Source organism: Centruroides sculpturatus, unplaced genomic scaffold (assembly GCF_000671375.1).
Source record: "Centruroides sculpturatus isolate CEXI.00-Female unplaced genomic scaffold, Cexi_2.0 scaffold818, whole genome shotgun sequence".
Taxonomy (NCBI): Eukaryota; Metazoa; Arthropoda; class Arachnida; order Scorpiones; family Buthidae; genus Centruroides; species Centruroides sculpturatus.
The window spans coordinates 365,105-381,995 of record NW_019385001.1 but is presented as its reverse complement, the minus strand read 5'-3'; the positions used below and the strand labels follow the sequence as shown (position 1 = coordinate 381,995).

At 31.2% G+C, this 16,891-nt stretch overlaps 1 long non-coding RNA gene across 1 annotated transcript; it reads right to left on the bottom strand.

The window, feature by feature from the left end:
- Nucleotides 1-215: 215 nt before the first annotated feature.
- Nucleotides 216-4,717, bottom strand: LOC111633230. Its single transcript, XR_002758026.1, has 5 exons — nucleotides 4,454-4,717; nucleotides 3,130-3,310; nucleotides 2,188-2,391; nucleotides 526-637; nucleotides 216-452 (listed from the first exon to the last, which is right to left on the bottom strand). It is a non-coding gene; the product is annotated as an uncharacterized LOC111633230 (long non-coding RNA).
- Between the last annotated feature and the right edge of the window lie 12,174 nt (nucleotides 4,718-16,891).

Below are 16,891 nucleotides of genomic sequence, written 5' to 3'. Positions count from 1 at the left end.
AGGTAGGAGCCTACCGCTCTGGGGAATCCGTGATCGAATCCGGACGGGTCAAGGAATCCCCAGGAATTTTTCGGGGGGTGGTCCGTTCGGATATGTCGGGCCCCGCCCCTCACCACCCGGTCGCCCCATTGTGGGCAATGGCCGAACCTATAATGGACCTGCTATAAGAGGCCCTCTTAGTACCCACAGGGCGGAAAGAGTAAAAAAAAAAAAAAAAATAAGAGTACTACAGTGAAGATTATTAGATGGTCCTACGTTTAGTGAGAACGATATCCGATATCAGTTCAGAGCGGAAGGATGGCGTTTTTATCGATTTGGCAATTAATTACCAAATATACTTGTCCGCATTTGTTGCCTCAACTCGTGGCTAGTTTGCAATTTCCAATCTCGCACTCCATATTTTTTTGCACATTGCAAAACGAAGCGAAACCACGTTTTCCGTTTTCGAATTTCTGCAAAAAAAAAAAAAAACCGTTACTTTCATCGAAGAAAATTGTACAAAGCCGCAAAAGTTAAATTATTTACAGTCGAGCAGCCTGCATCAGCCGCGATTCGAACCCGAATTACTCGTGAATATTCTTCCGTTGAAAGACATGTTGTATCCTTATAAGTTATTATCAATTTCTTTATCGTGAGCCTAGTCAAAAACATTTGTAACTTTAATAGGAATATTAAATCTTTTGAGTCAGAGAAATCTTTTGACTGTTCTCTATGGATTAGTAACACTAGCCGATGCTTTATTAGATGAATAGGAAGTGTCCTGTTGGTAGATGGTCACTACTAGGCCTGTGTTGTTATTTTAGAAATTATTTTATTGTACCGTAAATAGTTCATTCCAGCGCAAATGAGTGCGCTGAAATGAAGCAAAATTTATAATTTCTGTGATATAATTTATTTTATTGTGACGAAAAATAAATGGTGTCGTTTAATTTATACCTTTCAGCCTACCAGTGACCGAGTGGATAAAACCAATGAACACTGGTTGTTGATTTGTGCCTCACCAATGGGCTTTACACGTGGTTTTTCCGGGTTTTCTTCACGTTAGTAACACCTAAATAGGGGCCAGTTTCCCATTAAAAAAACCGCCCGAGAGGCATTCCCTCTTCGTCAGATCATTAATATATTGAAATAAATGAAACAAATTAATAATAAGTATTAAATTTTTAACTAAATAAATTATATAAAGTAATTAAAAGTTCGCTAAGTTTTCGGGGTATTCGAGTATTCGAGAAAAGTGATATTCGCCCATTTCTAATGTACAGTACTTGATAACACTAGAAACAATAAAAATTATAATATATAACTTACTTATCATAATGTTACTTCGAATGGTCTATTCGTTTATTTATTTTTCCGGATTTGGGATCCTAATCTTAATTAACTACTTTCGGTGATATCGAAGTTTTGGTATTCAATAGCAACGAGAGGAATAATCAAGTATAATAAATACTTTATTTTATACTGTTGAAAAACTCAACGAAAAGTAAGGTAACCATTGGTAAATTCGTGACAAAATTAAATATTTTTTAATTATCGGAAAATATTTCGTAAATGGACATGTGAACTATAGTATTAAAGGGACCATACCCTTTAAGATAACAGCATGGCATTTTGTCATTATGAATATGCTAATTTTCTAGGAGTATATTTTTTATATTGCGTACACGTTGTTATTTCGTGATAATACATTGCTAATTTCATGAGAGAGTCCGTTAGCCTCTATATTTAATTGCAATTTGAAAGAATTGTAGACCTATAACTACGCTTCTGCGACGAAAATTTCGAATATTATCTTACATTACTTATTTGATGAAGATAAATTTAAAAATTATCTGGTGACTGCATTTATGGAAAATACAGAGTTCTGACACTAATTATAAATGAATCTAAAAATGTGTAATTTTTAAAAATTTATTTTAATAATATCGAATTTTCAAACAGTTATTAATTAAATTACATATTACGTTTTATTAAATATAAAAATTTTTATAATTAACTCTCGCGAAGTCGGGAGCGCGGGAAGCCAGCGAGAACCAGTTTCAAAAATAAATTTTGTAAAAGTCATAGTTTTTCTCGCGAATTTTTCATGTTAGATGTTTGTGGGAATGTGTTTTTGATGCATTAATTAACAAAACTACTCAAAATATATTGTTTTTATTTATTTATAACGGAAGCAAAACGACTTACGTCTTTAGGAACTTTTCAGGAAAAAATCGTCAACTTCAGAAGTGTGTTTTACGAACTGTAAACAAGTCTGCTGCTATCTAAACTCTGAATCGCTTTCCTGTATGTGTTTTTTAACTGCCACAACCCTTAAATTCTTTGTAACAAACCTCGGGCCAAAAATATTTCAGTATTTCCAAAAATACACCCTCTAAAATTCTACAGCAACTAGGGATAAAAATGCAGATTATTGGCAGATAACATCGATATTTAACTTCTTTTACACTGTAATTGGTTAATTTATTTGTATGTTATTAGATCCACCTGTAAAAACAATTGTTGGAAAAATTCCCCGAAATGCCACGCCCCCGCAGGCTACCACTTCGAAGTATGTAAACAAGCGCTATAAAATCGGGTGTTTTAATCGTTTTTTTTCCACTTCTAATTTGCTAACGAAAAGTTGTTTGACAGTATTTAGACGAATAAACATGTTTTCAAAACCAGTTAGCAACAAATATTCCAGAGAAACTCCACCTTTCAAACTTGCAATGCTAAGTCTATGGGAGACCCTTTTGCCGTTAATTGGCTTTGAAAATCCTGGTTTTACGCCTTCTATGCTCTAATTGGTCATTTCTATCATGACTGACTCGATATCAACCAATGAGCGTTCTTTCAGAATTGTAACTCAGATCCACCCCCTTGGTTAGTAGCGCTAATAAAACTTCCTCCATTAGGCGCGCAGGGTACTTATGTTACCCCTGCATTTCGGTGTGGCTTCATGTAAAAATTATTTTCGTACAAATTTGAAACTTTTTCAGTGCGATCTTCAGTACATCGAAGGAAGGTACTGGGGACATCATTTTTCATCATTAAATGTTAAATACAGTGTAAATGTCTGCATAATATAAGTAGCCTTGGCCTGTTATAGTCGTTTAAACGAGAGTCTTTAAACTGGAAAAACACTACCTTATGTTTTCGTCGTCACTTTGCGACGATAAACATCACACCGTCGTTGTTCTGTAGACTTTGTGGAAATGGAAAAGTGGAAGAGGAGAGGTGGAGGAGGACTAGGCGCTTATCATCTCTCGAAATGTGCCACTTTCTTAACTCTTTGAAATTATCCATTCTGATAAGAAAATAGAAACGACTGTTGGAAAAATAAAACTTGCATTAATTCAAAAATATTCTTATTGTCTTAAATTCATCTAAATTGTAATTAAGAAATATATAAACTTTTAATGTAAAATTCATTTTAAAATGCAATGAAGATTCGTCATAGAAGATTGTAGAAAATTATAATAAAAGTTTCAAAGTCAGAAANCGTCAGTGGTCGTTGTTCGGGGGTTTGAATGTATTAATTTTTAGCTATTTATTAAATAAAAATGATTAAAACAATCAATTTAAATTAAAAAATTCATTAATTTTATACAAATATATCGAAATATATGTTAAATTTTCTCATTATCCTTTTGAACAATTGTTAGCATTAAAGATATACATTTTAAGATTTAACGATCTGTAACATATAATTCCAATTTACTGTAATCTTCGAAGCGGAACTTGATGATATGTTAATCATTAATACAATGTATATATCCTTCAAGCTCCCTTGTTCAGTGTGACAGTGTTTCTCTGTTTTTAAAGATATATTATTTATTTCTAAATGTATTTATTGAATTTTCCTACAATAAGAAATTATAATGAAAATGAAAAGATCGATATTGTGATATAAAATCATTTAAGGTATTCCTAATGAATTTTAATAAAAGTTTCAAAGTCAGAAAACAATATTAAGATAAAATCTTTAATTACTGATATTAAATATAGTAATTTTAATCCTTCCAACGATTTTTAATGTTCGATATATAATTTATAAGATAGGTTTATATAAAATCTGTCAATTGCCACAACACAAAATATTTGTAAAAATAAAGAAATTCTAATTAATTAAAGTTTAGAGTATAGGCGATGTGAATTTCATATGGGATATAATCTGTATATAAACAATAGAGGGTAATAACAATTTAATGTATTTATTAATTCCCATTTTGCTTTAACAATTACAGCAAATCTTTAACAATTCGATTGGATTTGGGTTTAACGAAAATTAACAATAAAAAAAGGTGAAAAGTATCTGCTGAAATAAGTGGAAAGACTTCATTCGTCGTCTATGTGACGAAACCGATCAATTGTTATCTAAATGGAGCTTTATCGGAAAATCATTGCCATTAATTCGGCTTAACAATGTTGAAAAATACCTAAATTTAGAAAGTTCGTAGTCTGAACTTACCAATAAAATGGCTGCAAATGATGCAAAACTCAGAAAAACGTTTGAAATAAATCACTTAATCGCGCTCACTGAAATTTCGACCGCTGGCAACAAATTGCCAGAGTTTTATTGTTGCGTCGCCACGAAATTTAACGTAAAAAGTTTGGATTTTTCAGCGAATTTCGTGATTTTTCCACCTCTCTGTCGCTGAAGAAACGGATTATCGCGGAACGTTCCTTGGATATATGTTGATGTTAGCAGTAATATGTATTCAAAAATGTAATATTCTCGTGTCTGTATAAAGGCGAGTAAAAATTTCGATTTTATGATGATCCTTCGAACCGAAAAAAGCAATTTTATCTTTTTTTTTTTCACGTGTAGTATAGAAATTTGTAATAAGATACATGATGCGGTTATAATAAAATATTGTGCGATTATTTTCATATAATTAAAATTAATATGTATTTATTTTTTTGAAAATACAAGGAAAGCGGCGCATCCATCGCTTCCAATGACGGTACGCTACTGGTGTAGCGTTGTTGCTTTTCAGTGTATTCAGTTGTCTCTGTTCCATTGTAACACAAGAGTGAACTGTGGTAGTACACCATTATTGTTTTTGCAAATTTGTATATATATTTTTATATTTTTTTGGGGGTCGCAAAAAAAATCACAATCATAAATGGGGTCGTGAATAAAAAAAGTTTAAGAAGCCCTGTTCTAGAGTATTCTATTATTAAACCACCGATGCCTGTATCTCAATCTGACTATTATTTCTATTTAAGTCGAATTCTTTGTAGAGATGACGGCACGAAGAACAGCGGTAGTTCAACGGGATCTAGTTTTTAAGGATCTAGGGTCTGACCTGAACTTCAGTCAGGATCCTTCACAGTAGTAGAATATTTTTAGTTTGTCAGCCTTCGGGCAATTATTATTTTAATTAAATAATTTAAGAAAATAATAAAAATTATAACCAAAAAAAAGATGCTTTAACTGTATTAATTTACATATATTTTTTTTCTGTAAATTTACATTTAGGAATTTCTAAACTATAGAATACTTTTTCCCGGAGNGCTTCTATTATACTATTTTAGATGCGGGTTTTTGCGTTTTTGATTGCGTTTTAATAGGGTACGTCAAGAGAATGTACACTAAGAAGAAATTTTTCGAAAAATTTCCCCCCACGGGGGAAGTGTTATAAATTTATAATAGATACATTTTGAGCCACAACAACGCGTGGAGGGGTCTGCTAGTTCTTATAATTCATATAGAAAATTATGAAATGGAACTCGAAGGTTATATATCTTTCAATAAAAAGAAAACATTCGACCTCACAGCGATTCGATTTAGCGTTCTTATAGTGATTGCAGTGCCCCTGGTGATAACATTTGTCTTTAGTTGATTTTAGCAACGAGCGAAGATAGGAACTCGAAAGACCAATTAACCTACCGACTTTGCTTATACAGACCTTGATTGTAACTTCTTTAATAAGGCTCAGAAATCATAACCGAAGGGTGACCCACACAGATCTTAATTCGTTTCTGCCAAGTAGTATAAGAAAATGTAATTTTGCTTTGATTTAAATTTTAAAAAATAATGCATTTTGTTATAAAAATTACAGCAGATTTGAAGACTAATAAGAGAGGTTGCGGCCGAGTTTTCATCTCTCAAACGTGAACGTCGAACGTCGAGCGCTGCTTACAAGATAGCGGCGCTTGACGTTCGACGTTCACGTTTGAGAGATGAAAACTCGGCCGCAACCTCTCTTATTAGTCTTCAAATCTGCTGTAATTTTTATAACAAAATGCATTATTTTTTAAAATTTAAATCAAAGCAAAATTACATTTTCTTATACTACTTGGCAGAAACGAATTAAGATCTGTGTGGGTCACCCTTCGGTTATGATTTCTGAGCCTTATTAAAGAAGTTACAATCAAGGTCTGTATAAGCAAAGTCGGTAGGTTAATTGGTCTTTCGAGTTCCTATCTTCGCTCGTTGCTAAAATCAACTAAAGACAAATGTTATCACCAGGGGCACTGCAATCACTATAAGAACGCTAAATCGAATCGCTGTGAGGTCGAATGTTTTCTTTTTATTGAAAGATATATAACCTTCGAGTTCCATTTCATAATTTTCTATATGAATTATAAGAACTAGCAGACCCCTCCACGCGTTGTTGTGGCTCAAAATGTATCTATTATAAATTTATAACACTTCCCCGGGGGGGGGAATTTTTCGAAAAATTTCTTCTTAGTGTACATTCTGTTGACGTACCCTATTAAAACGCAATCAAAAACGCAAAAAACCGCATCTAAAATAGTATAAATAGAAGCAGAGTTCTTTACGGTAAGCCTTAATCCTAACCATCTCCCTTCAGTGGGGGGAATTTCGACACGTATATTATATAAAAACACGTGCGTATTCGAATGCAGCGTTGTGTCAAAATTTCAAAGGAATCGGTAGGAACAAACGAACATTACATTTTTATTTATATAAATAGATAGAAGATGATCTGCTTTAGTTCATTTTCACAGAAAAGCATAATGCCTCACAGAAAAGCAAACTTAGGGCGTTGTACTCGTAGCGCCATCTGTTGGACATAAAAGCCTTAACCTAGATTATATCTTTTAATTTAATTTATATGAATGTTTAACGGAATAATATACAGTCCATGTCCACCGTGAAGTTCCATTCTAAATATTGGTGAAAGAATTTTTGAAATCGGATGAGTAGTTTCGGAGATTACCTGCTGCAAAGAAACTTGCATACTTACAAACATTACCTCTTTATAATATTAGTATAGATGAAAAAGCTTTTATTTAAACCCAAAACCAGGTTTATGGATAAATAAATGACACTTAATAAAACATTAAACATAATTGTACTATTATGTCAGTTTTGTTCCTTGTCATTAAATTGTACTATTTGTATATGTCAATTTATTATACGTTAAAAATTTATTATACATACAAACAAATTATACATACAAACAAATTATATTATACATAATAATTATTATTATTATTATGTATAATATAATAGTTGTATGTATAATACATTTTTAAATAATGCAGAGTAAACTTAAATGTTTCTGGTGCACAATAATCATAATCTAATAATTCATTATCACTAGTATCTCCATAGGACAGGCTTGGATTACAAAGCAAATTTTGTAAATGTTCTTCCAGTTGTTCTTGAACTTCCTTAAATAGTTTTTTATGACTCTGAAGAAGATTTTTTAAAGTAATAAGGGAAGATCCAGGATCAGTTTGAACTGATGCTCGTTTGGTAGGACGAACCAAACTGAACACAGTCATCAGTCTGTACAGGTATAATAACTGCACTGTTGTGGAATGAAAATTGCTTCCACTTCCTTGTCATTCCAAAGAAAAACTAATTGAAAAGAAAACATAAGTTAAGAGTTTAATAAAAGATTATATAATCATTACACTAAGTCAATTTTGATTGATATAAAAAATATCAGACAATTAATCTTATAAGTATTTATAAGGAAAGGTGGGCCACAGAGAGATCAGTGAATCATAAACCAAGCCACAGAGAGATAGCCCTCAGTGGGTCTCACAAACCCAGCTCAATCTTTAGTTAACATTTTTTAAAATATAAAAATACTGAAAAAATTTATTTTCTTCCAACTCTTCAGTCCGATCAACATGCGGTTAGAACGTTTTTTTTTTTATTTGACTTTACTTGGACTAGATGCCATATCAAAAGCTTTCGGTCGAAAAATTTACCGGGGAAACTCATTACTTCTAGGTATTGTGTAATAGCGGAAAATAATTAAATCAAAAGTATTTTAGTTTTGCGGGAAATTTTACCACGAAATGTTTCTATTAAAACACTTATTCGTTTAAATAACTTCAATAAATATGTAAATTAGAGCTAAATTGGAGCTGAAAAACGACGAAAATAGCGATTATCTAACATTTTTTTACAGTTTTATTTTGATTTACGTAGAGGGAACAATAGAGTTAATTTTCCACCAGACAATTCTGAGAAAATGCTTACTCGTTCAAACAGAATCAAACAACTAGAAGTTAGCTAATTAGACCCTAAACGTTATGGAATAATATAAATAAAAGAATAATAGCTACGCGACAATCGTGTTAAAAATTATATAAAAATAAACATTAAAAACGCAATTTTGTCATCAATACAGCAAGAAAGAAAGAAAACAAAGCGCAGAATTTAACGGTGAAATTGTAGTTTTTTTACGCGATAGATAAGATTTAATAATTTTATATTAAAACACAGGGTCCGAAAGACCCACTGCGACTCAGGCAAGGGCAAAAAGTTACATGACTTACTGAGGATTAAAATTACAAAAAAAAACATATAAATATTTACCTTTGGTATTGTCTTTTCGGGATCGCTTCCTAGATGGTTCTTCATTTTTTGTGAGACATCGCGTTGATCGTTTTTGAGGTACAGACTTACTAATGTACTTAGGACAGTTAGGGAAGTTTGATGGATATGCATCCGACGTTAATGCCCAGCGATCTCGTGGAATTTCTACTTTCTCTCCATTTATAACACGGGAGTAGGCTTATAAAATAAATCCATTCGCAAAATGTACGTAACATTTACTTGTTAGCATCTTGTCGTCTCGTGAAATGCATCGCATCCACTCCTCAATCTTATCGCTAGGAACACGGAAAAAAATGTCTCTTCTCGTTCGATGACTTATATCCTGCCTTGCATCCTGGCATAAAGAACGTTAGCATTTTTATGTAGCTAAAAAAAAAAAAACAATTATTATAGGTCGAAATCACTGACTTCAGTATATACATAGCAAGAACAACACTCTTCTGCCAACAGAGGCGCCAACTAGCGGCAAATATTGTCTCCAGCTAAGTTTGAACTATTAGTCGAAAGACCAGTTAATCTACCGACTCTGCTGCAGATAAGCAAAGAAAAGCAAAATCTTCGGTAGCGTGAGCGATAGAGAGCCTTGACCGAAGCGGAACATGGAGAATGGGCAGTAATACTGGTTCAAGTTAAATACTGTTTCGATCAGTAGAAGTTAATGCATTTATTTGTTACAGGCAGCAATTGCTGTGCATAACTTAACTTGCAAACACGACGTCCAAAAGCAAGATGGTGACCGGAACTGCCGCCGTTAGGTTTCCACATTTGGATGCGAATATCTGGAAAAGGGTCGCATGTCGGACTTTTCTTTATTCTTTACCGATAAATATCATTAGCTTGTTTGATCACCGTGCTGTACCGACTGTCAAGCACGCGATAGGTTTAGCGGAGCACGCAGCGTGACTCCATTTATTGCCTGGTAGGTATACTATACTAAGCCCTGGTTGTCACAGTTGATAAAACAGCGCTGCATACGCAAGTACAGTACACAAAACGAGAGTGGAGAGCTATAAGACTCAGCCACGACAATATGTAATCGATAAAGTGTAAATCGTACACGCCACATTGTTAACAAGAGGGGGAAAAGACAACAATCAACAAAGAAACAAGAAAATCTCGTCTAAATTAATTTATGTATTATTATTATTTATGGTCATTTTAATGAGTGCTAACCCGGCGTTTGCTGGGTTTGTCCACGCATTGAAATGTCCCTGCTTATTGCAGAGTTGTGTATAAACGAGAGCTGTAAATATCTAATATATAATCGAGACGGGTTGATGATAATAATAATAATATAAGCGCAGAGCCCAAACGGTTAGGAGTTGAAAGTTGAAATTCGGTACACAGTTAGGGTACTCACGAGAACGCACACTAAGAAGGATTTTTCGAAATTCCCCGGGGGGAGAAAGACAGGATTAAGGCTTAACACTTCCATCAACAATGGAAGTTTTAAGTAACAATGGAAGTTTTAAGTAACAATGGAAGTGTTACGTAACAATGGAATTGTTAAGAGAAAGCGACGTGCAAGATTTACAGGAGCAGATGCAGTTTTTTCGATCGAAATGTTCGCTTGAAGTCGAACATATTTTTAGAACCATCTAAAAATTCTCTAATTAGTCTGGAAACGAGGACCCAATTTTTGCATTCTGTGAAAACGGGTAAGGTTGACTGTAACGTAATAATCTTTATCTTAGTTATCGTTACTTTTGCCCGAGCAACGCCGGGCCTACCTGCTAGTAATAATATAATCAAATATAGTTTGATTAGAAGTATAAACATGCTAATCAATAGTAATTGACAATTAACCCTTAAATTTTATTATCTTCTTGATCATTGGTTATCATGTTTCTCTGTAATTTTCCTTTAACTTCTCTGAAATGTCTCATTTTAAAAAGTTTTTAAAACTCAATTTTAGAGTAATGAGATTTAAATAGCACCATGCCATTTAGCTTTTAGACGTCCTTAGTATATTAAAAAAGCAAATGGTATTTTTAAAAAAATGTGCTTTATTTTTAAAAAATAACTTTTATATTATTAAACAAAATAAATAAATTGTTTGTGGCGCCATCTTTAAGATATTTTATTATAAAAGCTTTTTATATTTTTAACTATTATAAAATAGCAAAAACCTTAATTTTGAGGGCACGGAAAAGTTTTATATATTTAAAAAAAAGTATAAATGCTAATAACGAGTAAAATCGTCATTAAGACCGACACTACTGGAGATACACACGACCTCCTTTATCTCCCCCACCCCTCAATCTTTAACTACCAAAATTTAATATCATCAATGCCTCTCCATATACATGCCACCATGCCAAATTTTGTTACTTAATCTACCCCATCCTGAGACATTAAGCGAAATAGACGTCAACATGTGATGTCCCAGAGTTCGAATCCCTCATTAAACGTACAAAAATTCGATTCATTTAAGAAAATAATTTGTTATGGAAAAAAATGCATGAAATAGATCTATTGCAAAGGTACGAAATAAACGATACAGTCACGAGTCGTCACGAACTAATGGGTTGGAATGTTTAGAATTTTCCTGTGCCCGATTTGGTCGTCGTCTAATTTCACCAGGAAACAGGAAAGTGGCCAATCGGAAAAAGAAATTCAGAATTTCGGGGATAAATCCTTTAAAAACTCCGAGATTCAAAGACAAGGTATGGTCGCTTCTCCCTCGTACAGCCTGCATATTCTCTGTGCCGGTTTCCCTCTCATCTTCGTCACTTCACCTATGTTCCGCCGCAATAAGCGACTGCCAATCTGTTGCTTACGAAACTCCTTGCTTATCGTCCTTGCCGATTGCTTACGAAACTCTTGTTGATCGTCATTGTGCCTCCGACAGATCCTTTGAATAAACGACGACAGTGAACTTCTTCGTTCGCTTCTTCGTTCATCTTGAAAAGAAGAGGGATTAACCAGCCCTTTCTCTCTATCGACAAATCTTACAAACACACACACGCCGTTTTTTGACTTTTTTGAATTCAGGAGGTTTCAAAACAAGAAGATTCGTAAAAACAACCTCGTAGGGTCAAATTTGACACGATTTCAATACTTTCCCTTGTTCTGTATACATAACATCAATTTTTATGGCTTTATCTACTCAATCACTAGTGGGGCAATAGATCTAGAACCATAGTTCTGTTGACATTTGGTTATATTTTTATAGGTAAAACATAGCACTGCGTAAAGAATAATTTGAAATTAGTTTGATGGTGAAATCCCACAGCCAGCGTGAAGTCATCGAATGTTTAACAAGTTGCATTCAGTTTTCCGATAGATCTGATTGAAGACTATTGAACAATTTGGCGACTTGAGATCCACACCATCAAAATAATTTGAATTCGTTCCATCTTCTTCAATGCCATGTAAAATATTAAACAAATAACAACATATTCTATAGATCAACAATTTCTATAGTTCCAGACTTACGTGACACATTGTATATATCCTTCAAGCTCCCTTGTTCAGTGTGACAGTGTTTCTCTGTTTTTAAAGATATATTATTTATTTCTAAATGTATTTATTGAATTTTCCTACAATAAGAAATTATAATGAAAATGAAAAGATCGATATTGTGATATAAAATCATTTAAGGTATTCCTAATGAATTTTAATAAAAGTTTAGATGCATATAAAGCAATTACATGTAATAATATATGATAAAAAATTTAATATAGAAAAATAAATTTCATACTGATTAGATTATTTAATGTTTGAAACAATTGAAAACTTAAAATAGAAATGTATATATATTTGTCATTTTAGTCATAAATTCTTCCCTTTATGGAATATTTGCACAAAGCTTATAATAAACGTAACCAAATGACGAAAATTAAATTAATAGTTGAATGTAACCGATTGATTACATGAATATGCAAACAAAATTACATAATACGAATTCATAATATTGTATATTACACATCGTTTGTAGTAATATCATAAATTTACCGAAAAGGATAACGAAAATTAATGTTGTGAGCTATGATAGATAATATATTTGATTTTAATATTATCTTTGAAGTTAAATTCGGAAATAATATCCTTTTCAATTATTTCTAACTTCAAATAAATGAAATATAAGACAGAAACGTATGTTAAATTGAATAATTTCGGTTGTTTGTTATATATGAAAACCTATCAAACACTTTAAAGGGAATAATACATTGTAAAACATTATAACGATATAAGTAAAAAAGTAATGTTTAACAAATTATTTTATTTCCTTTTTTATATTTTTAATGATTTCTTTAAAGCAGTGGTCGTCAACCCGCCGAACACTATTCACGTATCATGAATATATTCAAAAATCGATAAGTAATTCTACGTTTACTATTTTCACGAAACAAGAAGCCAATGAACTAATAAACTTTGTTGTATTGAATAAAAAAGCAAACATGGATTTGTCTATGAATAAAATAATATGTTATAGTACATTGAAATAAATTTGCAATAAAAACGTTAAATTTGTTTTTTGTGGAACAGAAGTGTTCTGCAGAATACGAGGAGTAAAAATAAAGTTAGAAATGGTAATGAATTATTAAATTTTAAGTAATTTTTATTCATTTTTTGACTACATTCGGTCTATGGGTACTTTCCTTTGCCCGTAATAGATTCAACCAGACCCGCAATGCCGAATACTAAAAAGCCAGGCCTGATAGAACAGTATGAAAAATTCGATCCTGGAGCGATAGGTTGACCCCTCAATCCCCTCGGCCATCAATGCAAATACTAAAAAAAATATTATTATAGAATTTAAAACTTCAATATCTTTCAATATCATTTTGTGTTATATTCTGTTTATGTTTATTATACACACTACATTAAATCATACGATAGTGAATACATTGATAAGATTGCTTTTTCCAATTTCATGCATAATACAATAAAAATCGGTATATATACTAGAATGAATTGAATTGAATTTGTTTGGTTATTTCGCACGTAAACATTCACAAAGTAGCAAATCCAATCCAATTCTTTACGAACTACACAGTCCATACAGACAAAATAATTTTAATTTTTCCTCCAGGATGTGACGATAGTTCTAAACTCTTATTTGCGTGGGAACCTGCAATGAGTAATTTGTATTGGTGACTTGTGTTATGAATTAAACTTAAATCATTTGTACAACGTCTATGCTTTGATTTCTTTCATACAAATCAAGATAGGTCTAACCGGACTGTTTACCTCTGTTGTCCCTTACCAGTTTAGTCTTAAATATTATACAATCATTTTGTTTATTTTATTAAGCTTATTCAAATATATTTTTTTGACTTTCGAAGGGAGATAAGGGTCTATATTTGCAAGCTTTCCATTCGTCTCCAAAAATTGTTGCAGCTCCATCTCATTACAGAAGAAGACTTAGAAAGACCTAACAGTTGTTATTATTGATTAAGATATTCATTCCATTGAAACCCTACTACAATAAAATTGTACAGTCGACTTTCCAGTAACGGCAGCCATTTTTATAGGAACATTTCTTTTTGAAATGCATACAAAATAACCTCCGAACAACGGTCACTTTTATGTTCCCGTCAGTGGTCGTTGTTCGGGGGTTTGAATGTATTAATTTTTAGCTAATTATTAAATAAAAATGATTAAAACAATCAATTTAAATTAAAAAATTCATTAATTTTATACAAATATATCGAAATATATGTTAAATTTTCTCATTATCCTTTTGAACAATTGTTAGCATTAAAGATATACATTTTAAGATTTAACGATCTGTAACATATAATTCCAATTTACTGTAATCTTCGAAGCGGAACTTGATGATATGTTAATCATTAATACAATTTATTATTAAAACTTTCATATTATTTTGAAATCATTTCAAAATTGAAAGTAATCATTCCAGTTCAATTATTTATTTATCTATTTACAAACCGATAAAGGCAATATTTTGAAAAGATAAAAATGGATTCGCAATACTCAACTTGCATAGAAGATTAGAAAACAATCTATTAATTATATTTTAATGGAAATAATATGAAAAAAAGGTAATTATATTTTGTTTTCTTTAATATGTCAATATAAATCTATAATATTATACGGATTTATCTATATAATGATAAGAAAATTCTCTCGTTACACAGATAAACCTTTTCTATCTTTCATTACAAGTGTAATTCCCTAATAAATCAACTAATAAACATAATGATATGTAATAATTAAGATTCTCGGGAGAATTAAGGGAATATATCTATACAAAATTATGTTATTTTAAGTTTTTTTAATGCTTTTTACCCCTGTTATTTTATTGTTTATCGTGATGTTGAAAGGGAAAGGTGCTCTGTTTTCATTGCTTTATAGTCGTATTTACATAATAGATAAAAAAAAACGATGGTGTCAACTGAAAATGATAATAAATAATTAATGAAAACATTGATAATGATGAAAGTAATCGTTTTAAATTTAAAAGGCCGAGGCGATTAAGGTGTCAGCCTACAGCTCTGGGAAATCTAGAATTGAATCCGGGCGAGTAACTTCAGCAATTTTTCATAGGCGGTCTGTTATGCAAATAGTAGGCTCCTTTCTTCGCCATCCGGCCGCTTCTATTGTGGATCCAGACGAATCCATAATAGGTATGATTAAGGTTCTCTTAATGTCTATTGTTCCTGGGAAAAACAGATCATGTTGGGAATGGTAGAGGACATAGGAAAAGGAGAAAGCAACGTACCAGGTGGATAGATAATATCAAAGAAGATACCAGCCTGGAATTCAAATACCTAAAAGACTGGACATTACACAGAACTCGCTGGAGGAAATTCGTCTATAAAGTTACCAATAGTCGTATACAACTCAATGGTTAAAGAAGAAGAAGAAGAATGTCTATAAGACGCAAAGAGTTTAAAAACGTTTTTTTAAATATTAAATTCCATTACATTATTTATTAATTTTAACATAATTAAATGGTAAAAAAAATAACAAATTTACACGAAACATTTAAACACAGTACTTAAATTTGAATATTTGAATTTATAAATTTTGTTTTATATAAAAACATCCCACAACAAAACTCCAAAATAATAAAAATTATAACCAAAAAAAAGATGCTTTAACTGTATTAATTTACATATATTTTTTTTCTGTAAATTTACATTTAGGAATTTCTAAACTATAGAATACTTTTTCCCGGAGGATATTGAAAAAATCTAGAAATTCACAATAAATTTTCGATCGTAAAAAACTCAATGGAAATATCAAGATCATAAAAATCTTCGTAGTAAATTCTCAATGATCTTTTCGAAAATTTCCACAAAATCCTTCAATCTTGACTACATCTTCTAATAAATCACAAATATATTTTAAAGAATAAATTTATTATTTACGTACTTTTATATATAAATTCGATATCTCATATATATATATATATTTTCTCGTTAAAATTCATCCGACATTTATTTAAATTTTAATAATATAATCTGTTTGTAGAAAGATTATCTTTTGATTAGAATATCACAAAGTTTTATTAAAATTTAAATTTATAGTTTAAAATTTTATAAGTTTTATATTTATTATAGATATTTGTAATTTTGATAGAATCTATCAATAGAAATTGTTTTTTTTTTTTTTTAGTTTTATTTTAAATATTTTTTATTACTAGTTGTTATTGATTTATGTACTGTACTTCATTTATGTTTTTAATCAAATTAAATTTAATGTTTATATGTTTATTTACTTAAGTAAATGAGTTAGTTTCTTTATATAAAAATCAATAATTTTTTATGTGGATGTGTCTGTTTGTCTGTCTGTTATTCATGTACTATTTTAAAATTGCTTTATATAAAATACTAAAGCAATGTTAGAGGTCACGAGAGACTGGAAATTTATCCTTTTTAGGTTTAAATACATAAAAAAATATTTAAAAACTTGGCCTACGTATTAGGGTCTTTAATAGGGTTTTTTTTTATGTAAATAGCTCAGGCCTTTCTTGATTTCTAAGAGGCCCTATATAATAGCTTGGAAGATAGCAAGCTGAATTAGAACGTGCTAACTTACATTTAATACTATTATTAAATATATCAAATAATATTAAAATTCAATAATATTTATATTTAATAA